The sequence below is a fragment of the Emydura macquarii genome, unplaced genomic scaffold (genome assembly GCF_026122565.2).
Source record: "Emydura macquarii macquarii isolate MOO-44397 ecotype Brisbane River unplaced genomic scaffold, CSIRO-AGI_Emac_v2 contig_3517, whole genome shotgun sequence".
Lineage (NCBI taxonomy): Eukaryota > Metazoa > Chordata > Testudines > Chelidae > Emydura > Emydura macquarii.
This window is the reverse complement of record NW_027133654.1, coordinates 8,633,352-8,657,084: the sequence shown is the minus strand read 5'-3', so window position 1 is coordinate 8,657,084 and position 23,733 is coordinate 8,633,352. Positions and strand designations below refer to the sequence as shown.

Sequence of the window (23,733 nt, the reverse complement as noted above, 5' to 3'; positions counted from 1 at the left end):
CAAATGTCATCATTCAAGCTGGCTGGGCTTTGTCTTCTCTTAAGATCTCCGTTAAGGTCTGATTGTCAACTTCCTAATTCCCTCGTCGTTTCTCATAATTTATTATGACAAGCTGTGGGGTTGAACTGGACATCAAGCTATGATGGATTAAGTTTGCATCTTTCGAGCCTTAGTGGAAGAAAATGGAGACTAATTGGTGTTCCTCTACAATATACCCTGTAGCTCCCAGCAGTCTAAGTATGATATAACACATACACTCACTCCACAACACATCTCTGAAGACCAATATCAATACCATAATGTATCTGGTTTTAACAGCTGCTCGGCTATGCTGAACAACAGCTCTCCAATGATTATACTGTGTATGGTAACACCAGACTCTCAAAAATTACAGTAGAAATTATTCATAAAAGAAGTCCTTTTTTCATTGAGTTCCAAAGTATCGTCTATTGTAGCTTACCCTCTTGAATGGTTGGAATGGCAAAAGAATAGCAAGTATGTTGATAGTTTGGGTTTTATACAGTACAGACTGTGCACAAGTTGGTCAGATTTTCAGAAGTGTTCAATACTCATCAGCTCCTGTTGAGAACAATGGGAAATAGGGTATACTAAGCACTTTTTGCAAATCCTATCTATTATGTTCATACAGAACTAACCAACGTAGTATCTAGGCAATGAGATACCCACTACTTTCTTAGATATAAGGCTCCTGAACTCCCAGGCCAGCTACTGGAAACCCCTCCACAATATATGCAAGCAAAGGGTTGGCTTAATTGAATTGGAATTCTGTTTCCTCTTTGTAGAAAAGACAGGTGTGTCTATGCAGAAGAACGGTGAATAGGACCATTCAAGGGCCCCACTGTCAGTCTGAGTCAGTAGGGAGTTATTTTAAACACTAACTAAATGAAATATTTATTGTGGTGGAAAGAATGTAAAGAATAAAAAAAACTAGAAGAGGCTTTCTATTACCCCACATGGAATGTGTACCAACTGCACCAATCTTGGGGTGGCTGAACATCACTTGGAGACAAAAAGTTTTAAAAACTTTTTTAAAAGGCTCTGAAACACGGCAAGGTGGGAAGGTCTTGGAGCCCACATGTTTACACTGCTATTTTTAACCCTGCAGCTCAAGCCCTGCAAGCCCAACTCAGTTGACCCGGGCTCTGAGACTTGCTGCCACAAAGGTTTTGTTGTTGTTGTTGGTTGTTGTGTAGACATAACCTGGCAGACCAAGGTGAGAAAAGCAAATTTCAGAGTCATGGGAACTTCATGGGAAACACTCTGTGGACTAACTTAGGTTTCTGAATGCTCTCAAGGTATATTCCCAAGTAGAGGCCATTGCAGGGATTTAACCTGGGGATGACAGAGACCTGGATAAACACAGCAAAGTCCACATCTGACACAAAAGGGCACAGTCTCCTAAGTGAGCACGAATGGAAAAAAAAGTGCTCTTCCACACAGTTGCTACCTGGGAATTCAGTAATACCCTGGTGCCTGATAACACCTTTCAAACCTCATTCATAAATGATGGCTGCACACACACCATAATTGGTGGGAGTTATATCATTCTATCCTATTCCTCTGATTGTATTCTGAAATCTACTGGCATCATCTCTCTCTTGTCTGGAGTGAGCCTGAGCCAGACAGCCTTCATCCAGGCCCAAGTCTCTTGAAGACATTAGGTCATCTGTTCCACTGCACTAGTTGGATCAGTTGCAATGGAAATATATACTATCACCTATATCTCCTGACCACCCCTCCTATCAAACAAGAGAAGGGACAGAGTGGAACTCTGTGGTACCCAACATGAGAGACCTGGGGGTGGATAAACAAATGCCCATAATCATACTCCAGGTCCATGATTTCAGGTTTCCTCATGAACTCTTTGCCTGGCCCTAGTTCTTATCACTTATGTTATTAAAAGTCCCATGGCTAAAAATCACAATAGGGTTGTTAGCCATATTTCAATGTGGATTATTATTACATTCTGCCTATGTGTCACCGGATCCATTCACCACCAGGGTACCACCTTCTGGCCACGTCTGGGGATTAACTCCAGTCAGGTCCAACACCCCTTTCCTCACCCCATGGTCTCTCTGAGACTCAGGTTGCTCTCTGCTCATGAGATCAGTATAGTCCTCCCTTTCCAGGGTCCCAAAGTCACAATGGATGACCGTCCTAGGCAAACTTCTGTTCTACTGCCTGGTCTGTGCCGCTTCTCTCAGTGGCGGGTGAAGGAACATGGACCTGCCCACTACTCCAGGATCCAGTCCAGGTACTCTATAACCAGCAGCCAAAGTCTGCACTAGGGATGTAAAAGGTTAACTATTTAACTGGTAATCAGCTGTTTAAACATTTTAAACAGCTGATTACCGTTTAAACTGGAGGGGCAGAGAGGAGCGGCAGCTGGGCCGGTCTCACTGTCACGGAAGCGCAGAGCCCAGCCCAGGGAGGTAGGTGCAGCTGGGCTGGCTCCCCATGAGTGGCGGAAGGTGCGGAGCCCAGTGCTGGGGTGGCCGCAGCTGGGCTGGATGGCAGAGCCCAGCACCAGGGGAGGGGCGAGCTCAGCTGCGACTACCCCCCACACTGAGCTCCATGCTTCCCCACCAGCAAAAGCTGCCCAGCTGCGGCTACCCATCTTTAACCATTTAAATATTCTATTTTTAGAACTCTTTTTTGTTTGGTGGGTTTTTTTGATTAAACTAATTTTTACATCTCTAGTCTGCACAGGCCCAAACCTTGCTCCTATCTCACCTCTACCAGGCTCTTTCTCCACCCTCTGGTATGCCCTTTCCTCAGGAACAGAGCCTTTATTTTCCCTCTGGTTTCCTCCTTTCCCTCTCAGTAGCTAGAAAGTGACTGCAGGCCTTCACGCTGCAGCCCCTTTCTGCTGCCAACTTCCTGGCCTTATCATAGCCCCACCTACTCCTTCTTATCTGGGCTCTACTCCCAATCAGAGGTTGCTTTAATTGCTTATGTAGCCTAATTCCCCTCAGGTGTGGCTATCAAGTTAATTGGCTCCCTTGTCAGCTTCATTACTCCTTTCAAGGCAGGTATGGGATGAACACTCCATCACACTATAGAAATTCCTCCTGAAAATTCAGCTGTTCTGATTCGGTATGCAATGTTACTATAGCAATAAATCACCAGTGGGTGCATATTTTGGTGCTTACCTTGGGTGTGTTGGGTTACTGCCAGTGCTGGCAAGTTATTATTCTTTTCATGGGAAACACCATATACATTACACATTGTGTTTTGGCCATGGATTTAAAAAGACCTCAGAAAACCCAAGAGGCCTTTTACTGATTTCATAGTCCCCTGGATGTGCCGGTTGGGCTCACTCTTACCAGTCTTTTTTGCTTTGGAGGGGGGCACTCAGGGAGGGGTTGTAGCTCCTTGACTCTCAGGGTCTATTCCACTCTCAGCCCTATCGCTGGTTACAGTAGCCTAGGGACTTCTCTGATTTACACCAGCAAACTATGGTCCCTAAGGAATCATACAACAGCTGAGCACAGCATGCTCCACCCATGCCTCTTCCTACCCTGATATGCTCCATATACCGGGGCCTAGTGGGGGTGCCACAGAGCCCAGCTATACTGGCTCTGCTCTAGCTGAGAGTTCCCCCGTGTCCGAGGAATTCTCATCTGGTCAGATCAGGATGTTTTCCAGCCCACCATGTAAATTTCTAATGACTATGGGAAAATAGAAATGGATAAATACCCCTTAACTTAACACATACAGGCAGCTGATAGGAGAGTTTTGAAGCTGCATAAATTTTAGCAGTGAAGGTAATTAACCAGTGCAACAATGGCCATGGGCTGTGGTAGAGTCTTCATTACTGACAACTTTTAAATCAAGATTGAATGTTTTTCTAAATGATATGCTCTAGCTCAAACAGTAATTATTTGGGGGATGTTCTATGGCCAGTGCTATACCGGAGATCAGACTAGATGATTACACTGGTCCCTTCTGGCCTTGGAATCTATGACTCTGCCAACAGTATAGAACATGTAATACTTAGTCTTCTATGTTTTTTTAACCTTATGCCTCCATATATAAAATGTTATTGCCCACTATTTCATTTTCTGTTTTTTCCCTCTTTTGTATTTTTTTAAAATTTTTGCTATTGATTACTCCTTTTTTTAAAGTTTCATCTCTGGAATGACAATTGCATTAAAAAAAACCTCTGGAACCTGACCAAATGCCTTCAAAGTATTGTATAGCATTAGAAACCAGGAGGACGAGTTCAATTTCAGAACTCATGTGCTCAAAGCAGGTAGCGTGTGTGTATTTGTGTGTGTGTGTGTGTGTGTGTGTGTGTGAAAGAGAGAGAGAGAGAATGTGTGTGTCCTTTAGTTTAATTAGAAAATTTAATTGGATGGAGGTTGGGTCATTTTTTTCCCCTTTAGAGCGGGCTGCAATAAACAGACTTTTCTCTTTCCTTTTCATCCTTCACTGGTTTGTAGTTCTGCATCTGCTCTGCTGGCATTGTCTCCACTAACGGCCATACTGATCAGGAAGCCAGAGCCAGGAGGCAAATGAAGGGACTGCATTGATACCACTGATCACTCAGCCCCGCATAACTGGCAACTGTTTCTTTCTTTTACCTCTGGAGATGAGTTGAACAGATTGTGTAAAATTTGGTTGCTTCCAAAAAACAAGAATATTGTACTACTGTGAGCCTTTTGCTACCTGGTACCAATGGGGTAGATCGGGATTACATACTTACCACACTAAACAGAGGCAAAATTTCTGTGGAAGCGAACAAATCCACTTATTTCAAGGAACATTTATGTGAGAGAACTAGAGATTAAATACACTATTCCCTTCTCTTTCTCTCTCTTTCTGAGGGTGGGGGTGGCAGGCTTAGACACTAGTACTGTACATCCCCCACCCTATTGTCCAATGTTATGGGTAGCAAGAGAGTGGCCAGATCTATGTAAACTGCACAATTCACCTAAGAAAATCCTTAGATAGGATGCTCCTCAGAACTGAGACCATTCTGCTTCAGAGTTTGGAAAGTGGGCACTACTGTTAATAATAATGTCATACATTAAAAAGAAAGGGGCGATGGGATGCTTCTCCTATGCGCCCCAAGGCCAGAGGTGTGTCTCAGCTGCTCACAGCACACAGGCCACTGTTAAGAAGGAGGCATGGACATCCACACCCAGGAAGTGTGGGCCAGGGGGAAACTAACCTCTTTTGGGTACTTTCCTCCATAAAGCATGAGTGCTGCTGGGTGAGCAAATGCTAAAGCATCTCCAGGCAGTTTTAACTTAAAAGTGCACAACAGTGCACTGTGACCAGACCTTTATCAAAGACGAGGTGCATTACAGGGCGGGGGTGCGCATGTGCGTGTGCGAGTTTGCACATACATGCATATGTATGTATGTGCATGCACTTATAGGGGATGTGTGTAGGGGAGAGTAGTTGCAGAATATCTCTGCCCATCGTTCTTCCTTGCTGATGATTTGTTATTCTCCTGAGATGTGCCAGTCACCCCCTGGTGATATTTGTATGTTCATGATACCTTGTTATACATCTTTTCCTTTCTGGATTAGCACAGGGTGCTGTGGTGCCTTCCTCAATAGGCCTCCTTACTGAGTTCTGTACTATTTCCACCTGTAGCCACTGATTCTGCCATGTTTGCACAACCTTTTAGAATGTTTCTGATATCATCCATATGCTCCTATATGGGTGAGCTACGCACCAGTGGGTGTGCACATTGGGAACAACGAAAAAGTGAACACGACATCCCTGAAAATACTGATATAGGCCTGGTCTGCACTACCAGGTCTACACTACCTGGTCTACACTACTACTACGTACTGTAGCTTGTGTATCTCCCGTCGACTTACTGACGTTCCCTTACCGCGGCACTTCCACTGTGCTGGGTCGACAGGAAACGCCCTCCCAGTTGACACAGCCTTACTCTTTTCGGAGGGTTGAATTTATTGTGTTGACCGGAGAGCACTTCCAAGATCAGTTGTGCAGATCTCCACTGCCCGCTCCATCGATCCTGGTGCATAGATCTGTGCAGCCCCAACAGTGTAGACATACCCATAAATGATACCCCTGTGCAGATTTTTAAGGTTAAGGAGACAACTTGGCCCCCAACGTATAATTTTTCTGGCTCCCCAGATGGATCGGATACAGGCACAAGCATTTCATGCTCAGCACATCCTTCTCTCAATCGCGCTTTCTCTCCCTTCCCCCCACTTACAACAGTACAGAGTCAGCCGGAGATCAAGTTCAGCTTACTTGCATGTATATCATTTCCAAGTTGAAGTCTAATCCGCAGCCCTGTCCCCAGTGAGATGCTCAGTTTACCAACCCTGTAACTAAAGCTCATTGTTACGGCCATAATAATCAAATGTATCACTTTTCTAACGGATCCTTTTGGTCAACATTTCCTATTTTTTTAAAAGCTCTCCCTCAACATTCTGTATTTGTTAAGTTACAATCAGGCTTCCTATGCCATTCAGCCTTTTTAGGGCTTTTTGAGTTCCATTAATTATATAAATGGGAGGGGGGAGCAATTAAATTACATTTCCCCTTGCAAGATTCAAAACTTGTGCACATCTACGAAAAAGCAATATCCTGAATGGCGGACTAAAGATCAATGTTACCCAGCTCAGCACTTACACAGACAAAGCATCACATGAAAAATCTACTGTCCTGTCTATAGATAATGGGAACATCCAGTTACATTAGCTAGAACAATTTATGTAGATATAGATATATAGTTATATAGGTAGATATACACATGGGATATAAACCCTCATGCATTAGGCATAAGACATCCACTGACTGATATGATTTAAGAAGCTTCCTCTATGGACAGTTACTCCACAACTGTCCATTATGAGGCATCTAACACCTTCCTCTGAAGCATATGATACTGGCCACTGTCAGAGACAGGCTACTGGATTAGATGGACTGCAGGTCTGACCGTCTGGCTACTCCTATGTTCTTTTACTAATATTTTTAACCTAATTGTTTAGTAGCAATTAAAGAAATACTGTCCCATCCTGTCCTGTTTCCAGACTGAAACATTGGGCCTGATTCTTCATTGCCCGCTGCATTCTGATCTGGTAGCATTTCAGACTCAATTGGCACTCACTTCACAGTGACATAAATGACTCCATAAGGCGCAGGGCAATGGAGAGAATTGGGCCCACTGTTTGTCTCTTCAGCCACATTTATTTAATTGGCATTATAGAGATTTTTCTAGAATGAGGGATGGATACAGACTTCAAAGCCACAGACTCTGCTCCCATTAACATTAGTAGTAATACTTTCCCATTTGCTTTATGTTCCTGCACAGGGAAGCAATCTTCTGGGGACTCTACATACAATCATAATTCCTGTGCCAGCCCCATCAATCTTTCTAGAAGTGGACCAAATGGGGAGACAACTTGTCACCCAACCTCCGCTCCTCGTGCCTTCGGGCCCTGTCCCCCATTTAGTTACTGAAATTCCACCAGAATTTTTCACATAGTGAGAGAAGGGCTAAGGCACTGGACGGGGACTCAGGAGACTTGTTTTAATATCTGTCTAAGTCACAGGCTTCTATCTGACATTTAATCTCTCTGTGCCTCATCTTCCAATTCTGTAAAATGGGGATAATGACATTTCTGTCCAGGCCACCCATCACTCTAGCCCCTGAGCACCGCACAGTCTTTAAGGGATTTGTTTTCACAACACCCAGAATAAGTAGGGAAGTGCTATATTATCCCCATTTGATAGATAGGGAAGTGAGACATGGGCAGATTGAATGACTTGCCCACACAGGAACCCTGTGGCAGAGCAGAAAATTGAACGCTGGTCTCTTGAGGCCCAAGCTAGTGCCCAAAACACTGCATTGTGCTATCTCTTGTCTCAAGCTCACAGGCATGCTGTAAAACTGAATTCAGAAATGTACATGTGGTGCTACAATACTGTGGTACTGGGGGCCATATAAGCAGGGGCTTCATTTGTTATGGGGGAAGGGGGGCAGTTGTCCCCCCCCCCGACCTTGGTTCCCCCCCATCAGCCTTTTCACAGGTCTATAAATATGTTTCACTTCCCACCTCCACCCCAAACTTCGCAGGATATATTATGATCACATATAATGTTCTATATCAGTGGTTCTCAATCTATTTACCATTGTGGGACGCCTATGTAGCTCTCTCTGTGTTATGTGAGCTGCATCTACACAATACATATACACTACCTGTGTGGCCCTGAGGGTGTCACATGGGCCACAACTGTGTGCTGATTGGGCACAAGTGGCCCGCAGGTTGAGAACCACTGATCTCTGTGCTGACACAACTTGCCCTCTTCCCGCCCTGAATTTTTCCACATGGAATTACACAGCGTTTGTATCACTGTCAGGTTTTGCACAAGAGGATATTCCTCACAAGAGCATTTATTTAATCGCTAGGATGGCATCATCATTGCAGGTGCACTCATTAAATTTTCAAAAATGATACTATGTTACTTGCAGGTCACAGGCATAATTACAGTAAAAGCTTTCCCCTGGACTCTGCTCACAAATAATTCTGCTTCATTTGTCACTGCTACACAGACAGAATGAGCCCTCTGTTTCAACCTACAGGATGATAACCAGCCTTATCTGTTTACCACAGTTGGAGGATTCTCCAGGCTCTGCTTGCACATTTTCCGCCTCTCCTTCCCTCCTCAAAGGGCCTACATTGCATCTTTCACTCGGGTTAGCAGGAGGGCGGTGGGTGCCTAAATACTCCATCACTGCTGCTCCTTGAATCAGCCAAAATAATGGTAATGCAGAGCTGTTACAGGGTCTGAGCTTGCACCCACTGATTTGGATCGAGCCCTTATAGGATTTTGTATATAGATCTCAAAGCACTTTACAAAATAATGTACATTTTATACAGGGAGAAAAGGTCACACAGCAACTCAATAGCAGAACACTGGTCTTCTGGTCCTCTGTCCACTGTTTCATTCACTGCACATTTCCTGCTTCCAGTTATGCTCACAGCAGTAAGACAACACAGTAGCAAATACAGCTGAGTTCTCTCTACATTACTGCCTCCTCAGTTGATACCAGAGGTGGTAAATTGCAGGTCCTCATTCTGTACCTGAAGATGCAGGTATGTAATGCTCTCCAAGATCCCTGAGCAGGACCAGTATTTCAGGGACTACAGTGCCTGAGAGCTGAAGCTTTTGGGGGGTTGATCCAAAGCCCATTTAAGTCAATAGGAATCTTTCCATTGACTTCAATGGGCTTTGAATCGGATCCTTGGCAAATAAAGAGAGAACTTCTATCTCTGAAGCTGGCAATCCAATATCTTACATCAGCACTGCATTCATTTAAACCTAATTTAATAAGGAAACATTGATCTAACCTTGCAACAATTATTTAGTTTACACAACACTGTATATAGGGCATCATGTAACTTAGCATTTCAGGCATTCTACATAGGTGCTAGGATGTACACACATAACAGGACACACTGTATATTAAGGTTCCTATTAATAAATCAATTGTTATATGTAAGTATAGAGTCCGAGTCAACAAGTTGCTTATAACCATGGCTTATAAAAATCAATTACACCTACTACTGATGTGCTTTTAATCATGTATAACTCCTACTATTCATATGTGTAGCTTACTCACAACATTTCTTAACTATTTATAAACCATTTATAAATGGAACCTTAATATATATAGTTTGACTCCATAAAATCCATATTTCCTTTCCTCTTTCACTTGATCTAGTCAAGGTTATCTTGATTCTGTCACTGAACCCATGATTTTGATAGGGTTTTTTAATAGATATTAAAATGCTACCTGGAATTTGGAGTCATTGATTGATTTAGCTCTGTAATCTGAGGCTCCTATTGTTCCATGCTTTTGCTCTTTTAAACTGTTGCTTGGTTGCAAGATTTGTTAATGTCACGCAATGCCAAAAGAGTGGAGTCACATGACAACTAGGATTGATTTATTTTCCTAGACTTCCTGAGCAGGTCTTTAATAGCTGCCCATGGTTCGGAATGCAGCCAGCAGAGAACTTGCTTTCTTCAGATGTTCCTAGTTGCTCTTTGAAATAGAATGTTGAACTTACAGTCATGTCCACACATTTTGTCAAGTCAGGCAAAAAGGCAGCATAGGACCTGATCCTAGGTGGCTGAAGTCAATGTAAGTCTTTTCTTTGACTTCAACTGGCTTTGGATCAAGTCCGTGGTCACTTGACTCCACTGGGTGGGGAGCTTGCTGCCCATTGCAAGAAAGAGCAGTCCAGTGTGTGAGTCTCTCTAATGCAGAATTAAAAGTTGCTTATTCTGTTAAACAATGTTCAAATTTCATTTAGAAACTTGCTAGTTTTGATTTGTAATAATGGTAAAGCAGTCTGGGATGCTTGCAAGAAGAGTGTTATGGAAAATAAAGAGTATATTGCATTGCTTCTATGACGTATTTACCCTCATTATGAGTGTGAATGCTCGTTATCACAATTATTTTAGGTTTGAATGAAAAATGTGTCAAAATGCTTGGCAGACAATTAGCTAAAGTGTGTATCAGCATGGGACACCTGTTAACTCAAAGGGGAGTAGGTATTTTGAACCTGAATGTTAATTATGTGCAAAATTTCATGTACTTAACCTTCAAGTTTTTGTGAGCCAGTAAGTTTCCTCCATATTGTTTGTTCTTTAAGGAATGTAGGGCAACTTTACCATGTTATGTGGCAGGCCTGAGTTTAAAAAGGATCTCCCAGGAGTTCTGCTCCCTAAGACAATGAAAACCAAAGGAAAACTGTGGAAATGAAAATGTTAGTCTCCAGAAAGGAAAAGGAAGGTCCCACAGAAATAGGAAAGATATAGCATATGTTGCTGCTCACAATGGGGCATGAGGCGGTGGTTGAAAATGGGGGCAATATAAGGAGAAAAACAATTTAAGAGGAAAAAAGGACTTACAAAAGGTTTTTGGTTATGCATCAGACATTTTGCAAGTGGACAGGTATCAGCATTATAGATTAGAGACCAAAACTGTCTTATTACCTAGAAACATACATGAACAGAAGGTATTCAAACTTAGCAAACCATAAACAGAAATGATGAAACTTGAGGTTTTATTGCTCCCTAAGCCTTAAAAAAAATGAGCAGCTTAGTGGTATTGTATTTAAGTTATTCAAATTACTGAAATTTTCTCTCATGCTTTTTATTATATTATCATTATTATTATTATTTATTTAATTTGCTTGGATGAAAACCGATATCCAATTAATTGAGGACGTTTTATCCAAACTATTTTATCTATTCTTCTGATCCAATTACTTGGCCACTTTACCTATGTTTCAGTTAATAATGAATGATATTTAAGTGGAATTCACTTAAATACACTAAAACTAAATGGAGTCCCAGAGTTTAATTTCCATTGCTAACACAGACCTTAACCTTTTTGTATCCATTGAGTCCTTTAATCTTTGTAGTCTCAAAAGTAATTACTATCTATTTCATCAAACTAGGGTCCTTGATATTGTTTACCTATAGAAAAGGGACATTTTATATGTAAGTGTATGACATCTTTCCCCATCTCACACACAATTTTAAACACTCAAATACAGAAATTAAATATTGAATGGAATAGAATAGCTCTAACCTTATTAATCTAACAGCAATTGAAGTACAGGACTTCCCCTGAGGCCCTGGATTAATGACAAGCTAGGTGGAGCTGGTGACATAAAGCACAGCCAAGTGCCATTAACCCCAGCCAGACATTATTTAACCCCCCTAGGAAATGCCCTGTGCAAAATTCATTACTGCTTTTATAAAATGAAAAGAAATAACAGACATATGGAGTTGGTGTGTGGATGACACCATTTCAGCTGATATGTGCATGGTATTTTAAAAGAATTAATGCCCTGCATATTAGCCAATCAGATTGCCTGCATCATCTCACAACATTCCACTCATCTTACAGCCTCTCCTACAATCGAAGCTGACCAGTGGACACATAATTAAAATTAATTAATGATCTGAGGCAGAAACTGTGTTTAATGAAGCCCTTCTCAGACTTGTGAGCTGATGCCAAGGCTGTTTGCCTACAAATATTTACCAACCCTATGTGCATAAAGGGCTTTGGCCACCTGTTCTTTCCTCTCAAAGGTTTTTTTTCCCCCTAAGCCTAAAGGTAGCAATATCAGGTTAGACCTGCAAGAACTGCTCAGGCATCTTGGAAGGGTTGTATAGTTCTAACTGAGGTGAGGCAGATCTGCCAGTTAGTATTTGTTTCAACCCCTGTCTTTTTTAACTTCAGCAGTTGTTCACTTCCTAGATGTAAATGCATAACTAAATTCTACTGCTCTTTTTAGCACGAGAAGTAATTTCCCAGTTAAAGTTTCCCGCCAAAACCCTTTCCATTTGTTCAGTCAAAAACTGGAGATCCTGTAAGCCACCTATATTGCTTTCAGCTACAAATAGATGCTCCAAAGAAAACAGGAACGGGTCACAATAATAATAATAATTAATAAATAATAATAAATAAAGGGACTTCTTGCTCTGTCGTTGAAGTCAATGGGAGTTTTGTGATTTACTTCAGTGGAAGCAGGGTAAGACCTTAAAAAGACAAGGGTTGGGATAAAAAAGAGAGAAAACAGAAAAAAGATTAAGGAAATTAAGGAAAATAGGGAAAAGTTGTAGAGCTACAAAGGAAATCAACAGGCAAGGATTAAAGAGCCAACAAACATATGCACACACAAATATAGCACCAGTTTGTGGAGCCCTTACTCACACTGGTGAGAAGTTACTCACCTGAGTAGTCCCAATACATCTACTCCTATGAGTAAGTGCTCACCAATGCGAGTAAGGGCTCCACAATCTGACCCTTTGGAAAGAATGAAGAAAATGCCTCACATCTCATCTCTCCCCACTCCTTTGTTTATACATCGTCTAATACTGAGCCCAGTCCCATGAGGTGCCGAGCATCCCATGCTAGGTGTCTCTCTCTTCCCAGCCCTACACACCCATTCCCCAGGAGTGAATCTTGGACCCTCTGGAATTCTGGAAAGGAAAGGACGGTGCTAGTTAGATTAGTGATTCCTCTCCTTCTCCACAAGGGCTGGTACGGTTACGCATGGAGGGCCCCTCCATGGGCAAATTTGGGAGAACTATTGTGGCTTTAACATGTAAGGGTTACACTATTGTAACTCTAATTTGTAGTAGGTGGAGTTTAAGTTAATGGAATATATAGTTGTAACATTTGCTATGTCATGAAAGTTCCTATATACGGACCCATTTCTGCAATCAGGAGGATATATTTGCACTACAGAGATTATACCAGCATAGGTTTGTTGTCGTAGGTATGCCGGCATAACCCCATAGTTTAGAGAGAGACGCAGCCTACACTAACAAAAGGGATTTTTTCCTTCACTGTAGGAATGCCACCTCTCTGAGCAATGGTTGCTATGTCAACAGAAGCATTCTTCCATAGACTCAGCTGCATCTACACTAGGAGATAAGGTGGCATAGCTACGTCTGTCAGGGGTGATGGTTTTTCATTTTTCACTGACAACTTAACTTTTTAGTGTAGACTATGCCTTACACTGAGTAGTGCTTGGTACTTGACATGCAAGTAAGAACTGTAGAACCAGGTCTTGTAACTGAGATACATGAATCCTGCATTGCTGGTGATGAAGGAGGGTCTGGACAGGCCCAATTGCTCTTTTCCTTCTCTGCCTTCTATTATTCCACTGTCAGCTGTAAAGCATTTTGTCGTACTTTTGTGTGAACAGCATGACACAAAGGAAAACCGCATGGTATTAAAACGTCAAAATATGCCTGCCTGTCCCCCCATCTAACCGTACCCAAACATTCACAAGTGAATGTTCTTCTGCAGATAGATGACTTCTTCTAACTCTGATGTGCACAATGTTTTTTGTCCTCCCACCCATGAAGCACAGTGTGAGAGGATGTACATATGAAAGCTAGGATACATTTGAAAACATCAGCCATAGGCTGTAATGGAGCTGAATTAAATATAACAACATGTACAGGAAAGAATAATGTATAACAAGCTAGGTGGAAGATGAGTGGATAACATCAATATTCATGCATGAACATCTTAGATGACTCTCTCATTTCACACTGACTTGAATTCAAAGTGTTTATACGGTCATTTCCATTTCTTTTCCCAAGAGGGTGCTGGAACTGGCATGGTTGTCAGAGGAGTGTGAGAAGATGCCAGCATAGGCAAGCAGTTTCCAAGGCAGAACTGCAGCAATGCTTGATATTGTATTAATGGGAGTGCTGGCCATCTGGCCATTAGGGACAAGCTGCTGCCAGGGTGTCTCTCTTTTTCCATCTCATTTCAGGAGCTCTGGAGCCTAGGACAGAGACCCCTGGGGAGATTCTGGCTAAAGATCATTCCAGCATCCACTCAGATGTTAGAGAAAAGGACAGAGAACTGATAAGGAAGGAGAATGTGCTCACACCCACGCAGAAAAAAAAACCAACAGAGAGCACAACACTCAAACAGGGGGCTAGAGACAGAAAGAAAATGAGAGCAGCTGAGCAAGGGAATGGTTTAAATAAATAAGGGAGAGGAAATGGGCAAAGAAAAAGGAAAACAAGAGACACAGCACGTGACAAAGAAATAAAGAGGCTGAATTGAGATGGAACAGGAAGAAAAAGGAGAGACAATAAAGGCTTCAGTGGGAATAAAAGATAAAAATTAAGGATGAGAATCAAAAACAAGAGGCTGAATTCATTAATAGGGAAATTACTTTAGTTTTTCGGATGATTGTGCTAGACTGTGAAGCCACTATTCATGCTGAATAGTACCTTACACCATGAGTCCCCTGAAGTCAATAGGTTTACATATAAAGTAAGGTACTACTTAGTGTGAGTAAGAGTGCCACAATCTGGTTCTTGCTAATTAAACACCATTCCTTTTTCATTGTTCACAAAGGATGTTTATCATAACCCCTGGGATTTTTTTTTAATCCATAGAAAACTCATAGGAGGCACAAAGATATCATCACAATTCTGTTTAGTTATGGGTTTTCCAGAAATATCAGCAATTGTAAAAGTTCACTGATATATTTGAAAATTGGAAAGAAGACAGAAGAATCTCAATTTTTCAGTAAAAAAAACAGAAACTATCTATCTATTATTCTGTTCATAAATCTAATCTAACAAGGAAGGAAAATGCATGGAAGAGAGAAAGAGAAGAGTTTTAACAAAATCACAGCTTTTGTGATCTCACTCCCTATGTAAATTGCTCAAGAACTGGCACTAGTTAATACATTGCAAAAACAACATTATTGTTTTCCCATATTCTGACTACAATGGTTTCCCTGAACAGCCCCATTTCCTGCTGGTGCAAATTATTTCAGCCACCACAGGATACCAACATGCCTTGAGGAGCAGCCTTGCCATGGGTTTAGGAAAAATCGGAATCAAGTCAGAAAACTGACTCCCCAGCAGAGTGAGTATGTTGGTAGTTTTGTTGTACAGCTGTGCACATCGGGCAGCCACAATTTGGAGCATTATCTAAATTACTATTAATGATAAGAGAACCTCAAAAGGTTCGGAGTCTCATTTCAGTTGAGGTATAGTTCAAATATTTACATATAGCTTATCTGGACTCGAATTAACCTTTCTGATCTGCAAACTGATCTGGAAGACTAATGAGAATAGTATTTCTACATATATTTCTCAGACTTCCTGGTTTTACCTAATATGTGTCTGATTATATTTGAGTATTGTTTTAGAAAGAGATGGTTCTGAAATGAAACACTGGATGTTAACCTCAAACTTAACAGCCCAGGCCTATCTCTGTACCAGGCCAAACTAGAAGTCCAAGTCTGAATACCAGTGAAGTTTAGGGAATTTCAGATTTGGATGGAGAATCTTGTCAGAACTCCTTAGGTTGCAACCATCTCTGGCTTTGAACCGTGTGGATTCCAAAACTCTTTCCATAAACTGATCTGTGTGACCACACACTTTATAATATCAAATGGCAGACTACTGGGAAAACTCAGCATCCATCTGTTGGGGTAGGTCCTCTATGCAGAACACCAGGATAATCATTAAAACAGGCAATATGTGTACAGAAGGCCAAAAGACCAGAATATATACAGGAACCTTTAAGCAATAGTGCCAGAGAAACCAATTATAGTACGCTTTATCAGGGGTTGGGGGAATTCTGTTTATATCCAAAGTACCCAATTAAATTTAGGACAGCAAAAATGCCTAATGTCCATAATTAATTACATCCAACTACTACTCTGGATATATTCCATTGTAACCAAGATCAGAATCTAGGGTTGCATCCTACATTTGTCACACAAGTAGTCCTTATTCACTCTAGCAATCTCATTGAAGTCAATGGGGTTGCTCGCATAATAAGAGTGTCTCCCCTGAGCAAGGGTCTGTAGGATTGTGTCCTTAATGTTGTTCTTAATGTTTTTTTAGAAACAGTTTTAGCTATTTCTAGGAAAGCAGGGCTGTCACAGCTTCCCGTAACAGTGATGTTGTCCGCATATAGCACCTACTAGATTATGCAAGAGAATGCAGAAGCATTACAAAGTCTAGGGCAAGCAGCAGGATGGGTCATCTCTCAGAGATAGCCAAGAGCTACTGAACCTAGGGAGATGGTATTGCAAGAAGGTCTGACAAAACCCAAACTGTGTGGGGGAGGAGGGCTGTCATGGTGATTAACCCTCTGAAGTACATGGAGTGCAGATGTGTGTTGTATCACATTTTTTTCCACTTCCTTACAATTAAATGAGATTGTGTAACACTTTGCTTCCAAGAATCAGTGCACATTCTTTGAAAAGACCAAGTCAAGTAGTAAAACTGAGAAAGAATCCCAAATTATTACAAAATCTATATTAATGTGCTTATGATCTTATTAATTTCAGTAGAAAGAGGTTTATATTTAAACAGTTCCCTTGCAGTGTTGGGAACCTCAGCACAATAGCATTGTGCTAGTGCATAAGAACAAGAGAGAGAAACACTCATAGGCATTCAGATGGCACAGAGATGAGTGCCATAAAATCCTAGATAGATAAGAGAAATGAGAGAGACAAAAGCAATTGATCAATCTGGTTCCACTGTGCTGAAATAACAATTTTTTTAATGGTGCAAAGGAAATTAGAAATTTTCAAGCTTTAATCATCTGAAGTGAGATTGGTAACATTTGTAAGGATTTTTATTAAATCTAGATGATTTCTATTATGAAAAAATTTCTATAATACTAGTTAGGCAAAGCATGTGAGAAAATACTGTAGGAAGAGGGTACAATCCTGCATTCTCTCCTGGGGGGAAACAAGATTACCTAAAATGTCTTTTCAATTTCTGATTTCTAAAATTAATAATCTCTTTGTTACATCTTTCAAGCAAAGCTGGCGCCAAACCAGGAAAATAATTTCACTAAAAATGTTTAAATTCCAAAAGTTGTTTTTGTTTTGTAGAATTTGATATTGGACCCATTTTCCATATTTTTGCACTATTTTCCATGACCTTTTTCTCTGAATTTTTTGCCATAAATTGAATAGAAATGTGTATTGAAATGGTTTTTTATAGAAAGCTTGTGTTTACCCACAAAAAGAGTTTTCAGTAAGAAACATGTTTTTGGTAAACAAAAAAATTTAAAAAACTACGTGGGTAAAAAATATTAGAGAACATTTGGCAAAACAATAGAAAATTTAAATAGTGATGATAATTTTTAGCAAAAAGTTTTTATTTGAAAAGAAGGCCATTTTTTAATAAACTTTTAGTGTGAAACAATTTGACCTGCCCTTAGGGTTTTGATTGGGACAGAAAATGTCTTTTTTAGCTTCATCTTCAAGCAAGAATTTGACAGCTCATATATGATGACACCTTATTTCCCTGCTATCTCAAACAACCATGTATCAGGAAATAATTTGCTAAAGAGGCAGGTTATTAGTTATTAATTAGGTGTCGGCATGCCTTTTTGTATGTTCTCACCACGTTAGATCACAGAGACCTAGGAAGCAGTTTCATATACTGATGTCTGAGACATTACAGTTCTTGGGACAAAACAAAATAAGAATACCCTGTGCAGGAGGCCAGTGCAAGGCCCAGTGCAAGACCACTTGAATTCTCAAAATAGAGTGTTAGTAGGAATCAAGTGGTGCAAGGACCTTGTGTGCTGGGCCCTCTGTTCAGGGGGGGATTTTACCCAATGAGAATAGAGGTGGCAGAGTCAAGACCAAAATAAACCATAAAAATAACATAGGAACAAACTCAGGCCAGCCCCTACTTAGATGGGCAAGAGAAAAGAAGGCAAAGTGTTTCCTTTTCAATGCTGTGCGAGAGCCAATCAGGATCATGTAAGGGAATCCAGTTTGTGTTCCCTCCTGGTGCCCCCATGTGTGCTAGCTCTTCAAAAAGGGGATGGAGAGGGCAGGGTTATGACCCTGTCTCCCCATCTTCCTATTCCACCCCAGAGCTGGCCAGGCCTGGAGCAGTGAGCACACTGCACCCTCTCCGTGAGTGGCAGACTACTGCTCTGGTGTGCACACTCCAGGAGAAATTCTTATTACCCAGCCAGAATTCTTCCCAAGAGCTCCAGCCACAATACAGTCACCACTGCACTCTTTCCAGTGCATCTGAGGGCACCCAGGGCAAAATGCTGCTCGTAAAATGTAAGAACTCAGTCATGCAGCTGTCTCCGACATATAGTTACTTTCTTCATACAGCAGTTTGTGTTCTTAGATTAGCTGGGTAGATAAAACTACAATTCTTGAAGTTTAGAGTAAAGGAAAAAGGCATTGAGGAGGGAGCAGAAGAAGTAGAACAGAGAGGAGAAAGTGGGGGATTAAATAAGGGCATGAACCTGCTTCTTGTAGAAAGGGGAGGTTTGCAAATGACTTCTGCATAGGCTGCTTGACATAGAAAGTTAAAAGAACTTCCTTTGGGGTGGAAAGATTTATCCCAGATCTAGCAGGAACACAGATATATGGGCTTCAAAAATCACCTTCTGTACGTTGGAAGCTACTGGCCTGCCCCGAAGATGTTACTCTAGAGGACAGTGAAGTCCATGGGACTTTTGCATGAATAAGCACTGTAGCATTTGGGCCCAAATAGAAATCATGGGTCCAGTCCTGCTCCCACTGAAATCAATGACAAAACTTCCTTTGATTTCAGTGGTGCTACACCAGGATCACAACTTTTAGGACAATTTTGGATACTTTTTGCAGTAAACGTTTACGTTGCAATCCATACCGATGCTATCATTCTCTAGATTCGATAGGTATACCCTGATTCTGATTTCCGTTGTTCAGAAGAAAAAGAGGCTAGATGGACAGTAGAGGCAGACACATCATTTTGTGTTCAATTTTGTTTCCTCTTGTGAAGGAGGAAAGATATTATTAATGTATTTAGTATTATATAATCATATGTTTTGTATCACAAACAAAATCAATCCAAGATTAAATATTTAAATATAAATAAGACATTATATGTAAAATACACTTTGACATTAGGGGCCCGATTTTGTCATGTGATGAGTGTTTCCTGACAGTCTGAGTTCAATGGGAACTGAAGGTTCTCATTACCTAGCTAGATCAGCTTTTAGCCTAAGTTTCTGCTTAAAGTTAGTATGAAGCTTTCTCCCTTTTTAGGTTTGTTTTTGCTTTTTAACCAAGTGCCAATTAGACGGGTTTTAAGTAAAGCTGGAATACTTTTTGTTCAAATGAGAAAATTTTAGTCCCTTGAAGTGTAATGGATTTTAAACAGAAATTCTCTCCTGCTGTGCATTGATCAACTATTGATTAGTGAGGGTTTGAACTAAATTATCACTGCCAAATAAAAGGCCTTCAGGATGAAGGAACTGAGCTGAGCACAGTGTTATATGAAAAGTAAGCCAACCTTTTGTGGTGGGATCGAAAGGCCCTGGTCACTCTTGAGGAAAAAAAATGTTAATTGAAAAATTCCTTAAATAGGTAACAGCTCTGGAAGTCTGCTTTACATAAAAGGTATGAAATCACAATCAGCCGATAGGAAAGAAAAGGATCCTGCAGTTCAAGTGGGAGTTTTCTCTCTAATGGTGCTGATTAATTTCCCATTCATGGATGACATGGAATGATGGAAACGAGTCCTTTCAGAAGAAAAGACTAATGACAACTGGACCTGTGCAACCTGGGGGAAATTTGAATTAATTGGCTCCTTGACACAGAAAGTTAAAACAAAAGAACTTCCTATTGGGTGAAAAGATTTATCCCAGATCTAGCAGGAAAACAAATACATGGGCTCGATTAAGCTTCAAAAGCCTGGCCCATTTTTTATTTTATACTTTCAGATCACTGCTCCAAAACTTTATAAAATGGGCAGCACAATATAACTGAAATACGTTGACTCACATACCAAAAGCTATTAATTAAAAATAAATGTTCTCAAACAATTCCCTTTTTTTCCAACCTGGAAATGAAAACTATGGTTGATGTTTCATTTTCAGAGGAGTGCCTAATACAGGTGCCCCAATCCATATTTAAGAATTTAAATCAATGGCCTGATGTGTGGAAGTGCTGTGCACCTGCAGGTCACAGTGACTTCAATGTGAGCTGCAATTTCTCAGTACCTCTGATAATCAAGCCAGAGCTTTTTAAGTGCCTAACTTTAGACAACCACATTTGCAAATTTTGGCCCATATCTAATGCAAATAGTGATTAAATGCCCAAGAAATAAATTTGAAAATGACTTGACTGAAGTGTATAAGTATTTCCATGGGGAGAAAATAATGGGTACTAAAGGGCTCTGTAATCTGTCATAGAAAGGCCAAGTAAGAATCAATAGCTGGAAGTTACAGATTGACAAATTCAAATTAGAAACAAGACACACATTTTTAACAGTGAGGGTGATTAACCATTGGAACAAATTACCCAGGGAAGTGCTAAATTTTCCATCTCTTTATGTCTTCAGATCAAGACTGGATGCCTCTCTGGAAGATAAGCTCTAGTCAAACACAAATTACTGGGCTCAACACAGGAGTAACTGGGTGCAATTTAATGTCCTGTATTATACTGAGGTAGATGATAGAATGGTCCCTTCTGCCCTTAAATGCTAATAATCTATGTTGTGTAAAGAAGCATGTCCTTTAATTTACTTTAGTTGTTTTGCCTTTTAATTTAGAGTATCACTCCTTTAATGTAGTATGAACAGGGTAAATAGTTAAGAGCATCAAGCTGGTGTATACTCCTTCTGAAGCACATGCATTACCCCCATATCTGTTAGATAATTATATACAAGAATAAATTGGAGAAGAGCAGTTCAATCTTGCTTCCACTGAAGTCAGTAGGAATAAAGTGAGCTGGATCAGGCAGGCCCTAGACCCTGAAAACTGTGACTCTGACAGTGCAGGAGATAACAGTCTGGAAAAAGAAAAACATACTCAAAAAAGGACTGACAATACATTTCTCTTCGCCCACTCCCAAAATATCTGCTTCTTTTCTGCCTATAGAGGTACATTTCTCCAACAAGCAGATTAACAAATTAATTACTGCATTTCTAATCTCTAGTTTATCCCTGACATATGGGTACAATAAACCCCAAATCTTTAGTATGTGATGACAAGGACCAATTTTAGAATAAGAACCACAATAAAAAGCTCCTAAGGTTGGTTTAAAACTCTATCAGCCATACAGCAAATGCCCTAAAGTCAACAAACTAGTATCTGAGATCATGTCTACTGCTATGGTTATAGAACCTGGTTTTAAAGATAATAATTGGACTAGTGTGTGGTATTTCCGACCAGGGTTTTGTGGGGATAGAAAGGACTACTACTCCTCTTTGCCCCTCCCCTAACCAATCAGAGCTCTGGGGTAGTGTTGGGCTTCACATTACTGCTGATTACATGAGGAATGAGGCTCCATACAAGTCTAGGACCAGGGCAGAGTCTGATGAAAGACTGAGTACAAGGTACTGGTCTGAGTCCATGACTAGAGGGCGAGAAGCAGGAGTAGCTGTTTGCCCATGTAGAGGGCTGTCTTCTGGATAGCAGATGAGCAACAGTGGCATCTTCTGCAAAGAGGTGCAAGCAACCTAACAAATGTTTTCTCTGGAGCTTCACCAGGACACAAAATAAGAAGCTGCATTATATATCATTTTGTGTTAGCTAATGATAATTTAGATACCAAGCCACTCTTACATCATTTATGAGGACACATGAGAATTGCCTAAGGGGGCACGAGTTGGTCAGCAGAGCAGCCACTAGACAAATTATTTATGAGAAGAACAAGGGATGCAAGAAGTTGCTCGTGCAAAGGCATGTGTTTAATAGGGATATGGCTAGCTCTGCTTATGGAGTAGGGGGGGATATGGCCTCCAAGACACTCGGACAGAATATTTTTTCCCCTTGAGGAGTGGGGAAGTCCTCTGTGTCCCTTTCAGAGCCCTGAGAGTCCCAGTACCTTATCAAAGCCTACCTCATGACCAGGGCCCAAGCATAATTTTTTCAGGCTCAGCACAAACTTCTAACACAGGCCCCCTGCCACACACATACCGCAATCCCTTATGCCATACATATAATCTCATGAGCCATGAAAATTTTTTTCCTCATGGTAATGGGGGTTGCAGCCTCCGGACCCCGGTAAAGTGTACCCTTTCCCCCCAGCCCCCATGTGGGGGCACTGCTCATGACGACCATCCCTTCAAGCTTTGGAACCTGTCAGCTTCACTCCTTACTGCACAACTAGTTGAGAGATTCAAAGCACTGTCCAAACAAGTAGAGAACAGTTTTGCCCTGGCTGTTTAAGCCACACATCACCCATGTGAGGCAGGTGTGGAAACAATATCTCTATTTTACAGATGAGGAAACTAAGGCACAGAGATGGTAAATAACTTTCCCAAGGCCAGCAAATCCGTGTCACAACCAAGACTAGAAGCCTTGCCTCTCAATTCCCATTCCATTGTCCTACCCACCAGACAATGCTGCCTCTCTAGGATCAGTATTATTACACTTTGAAGATGATCCCTTTTACAAAATACTCTGGCATTTTAGAGATGACAATGTGAATGTATTTTTCATTTTTGAAAAATGAGAGAGAGACTGTTGAAGAGTCCTCCCACAAAGGATCTTTGTCTCACTGGAGCCAAAGATTTGGACCCACTCAAGACAAAATGAAGGACCCAAACATACACAAAATACACATCTGAAAAGGAGTAGTCTATGTCACTCCCTAAAATGTATTGTTCATTTACATTCCTTAATGGTTTTACTGAATTGGATCAAATTCACTGTGTAATGTACATAAGAGAGCTCATTCTAGTTTTTTTTTAAATTCAGGGGAGCTATGTTATTTACATCAGTATTTTCTTCTGGGCCCTTAGGATGGCATAAAGATGGAAACTATAAGATAAATGTTCTAAGCAATAGATGGAAGATGAAAGGTGACAAAATATGTTCAAGCAAATAATAAACAGAGAACATTTGTCTAGTAAGTAAAAACAAACGACTTGGCACAATTGTTTGACAGAGTATGCAGTCGTTTTCACATGAGACTTTTTAGATTTCCTGTTCAGGATTGACTGGCTTATTAATTATTTAAACACAAATTGAATTAACAAAATATTCAACATATGTTCTTTTAAAGTCTCTTAAATCTGACAGCATCACACAGGAGATCTGTGCGGCCGTGTTGTTTGAAGTGCAGAGGGGGCAGGAGCGGGGGATATTGGGGGTGACTGTGTAAGTAAAACATAACCTGAAGGTGGTCGATTTAAAGCTGTGTTAGTGGCCTGAACTTTCAA

At 40.9% G+C, this 23,733-nt stretch overlaps 1 long non-coding RNA gene across 1 annotated transcript; it reads right to left on the bottom strand.

The window, feature by feature from the left end:
• Window positions 1–317: 317 nt before the first annotated feature.
• On the bottom strand, window positions 318–2,891 carry LOC137145242 (uncharacterized). Its single transcript, XR_010917611.1, has 2 exons — window positions 2,755–2,891; window positions 318–579 (listed from the first exon to the last, which is right to left on the bottom strand). It is a non-coding gene; the product is annotated as an uncharacterized lncRNA (long non-coding RNA).
• Window positions 2,892–23,733: the final 20,842 nt, after the last annotated feature.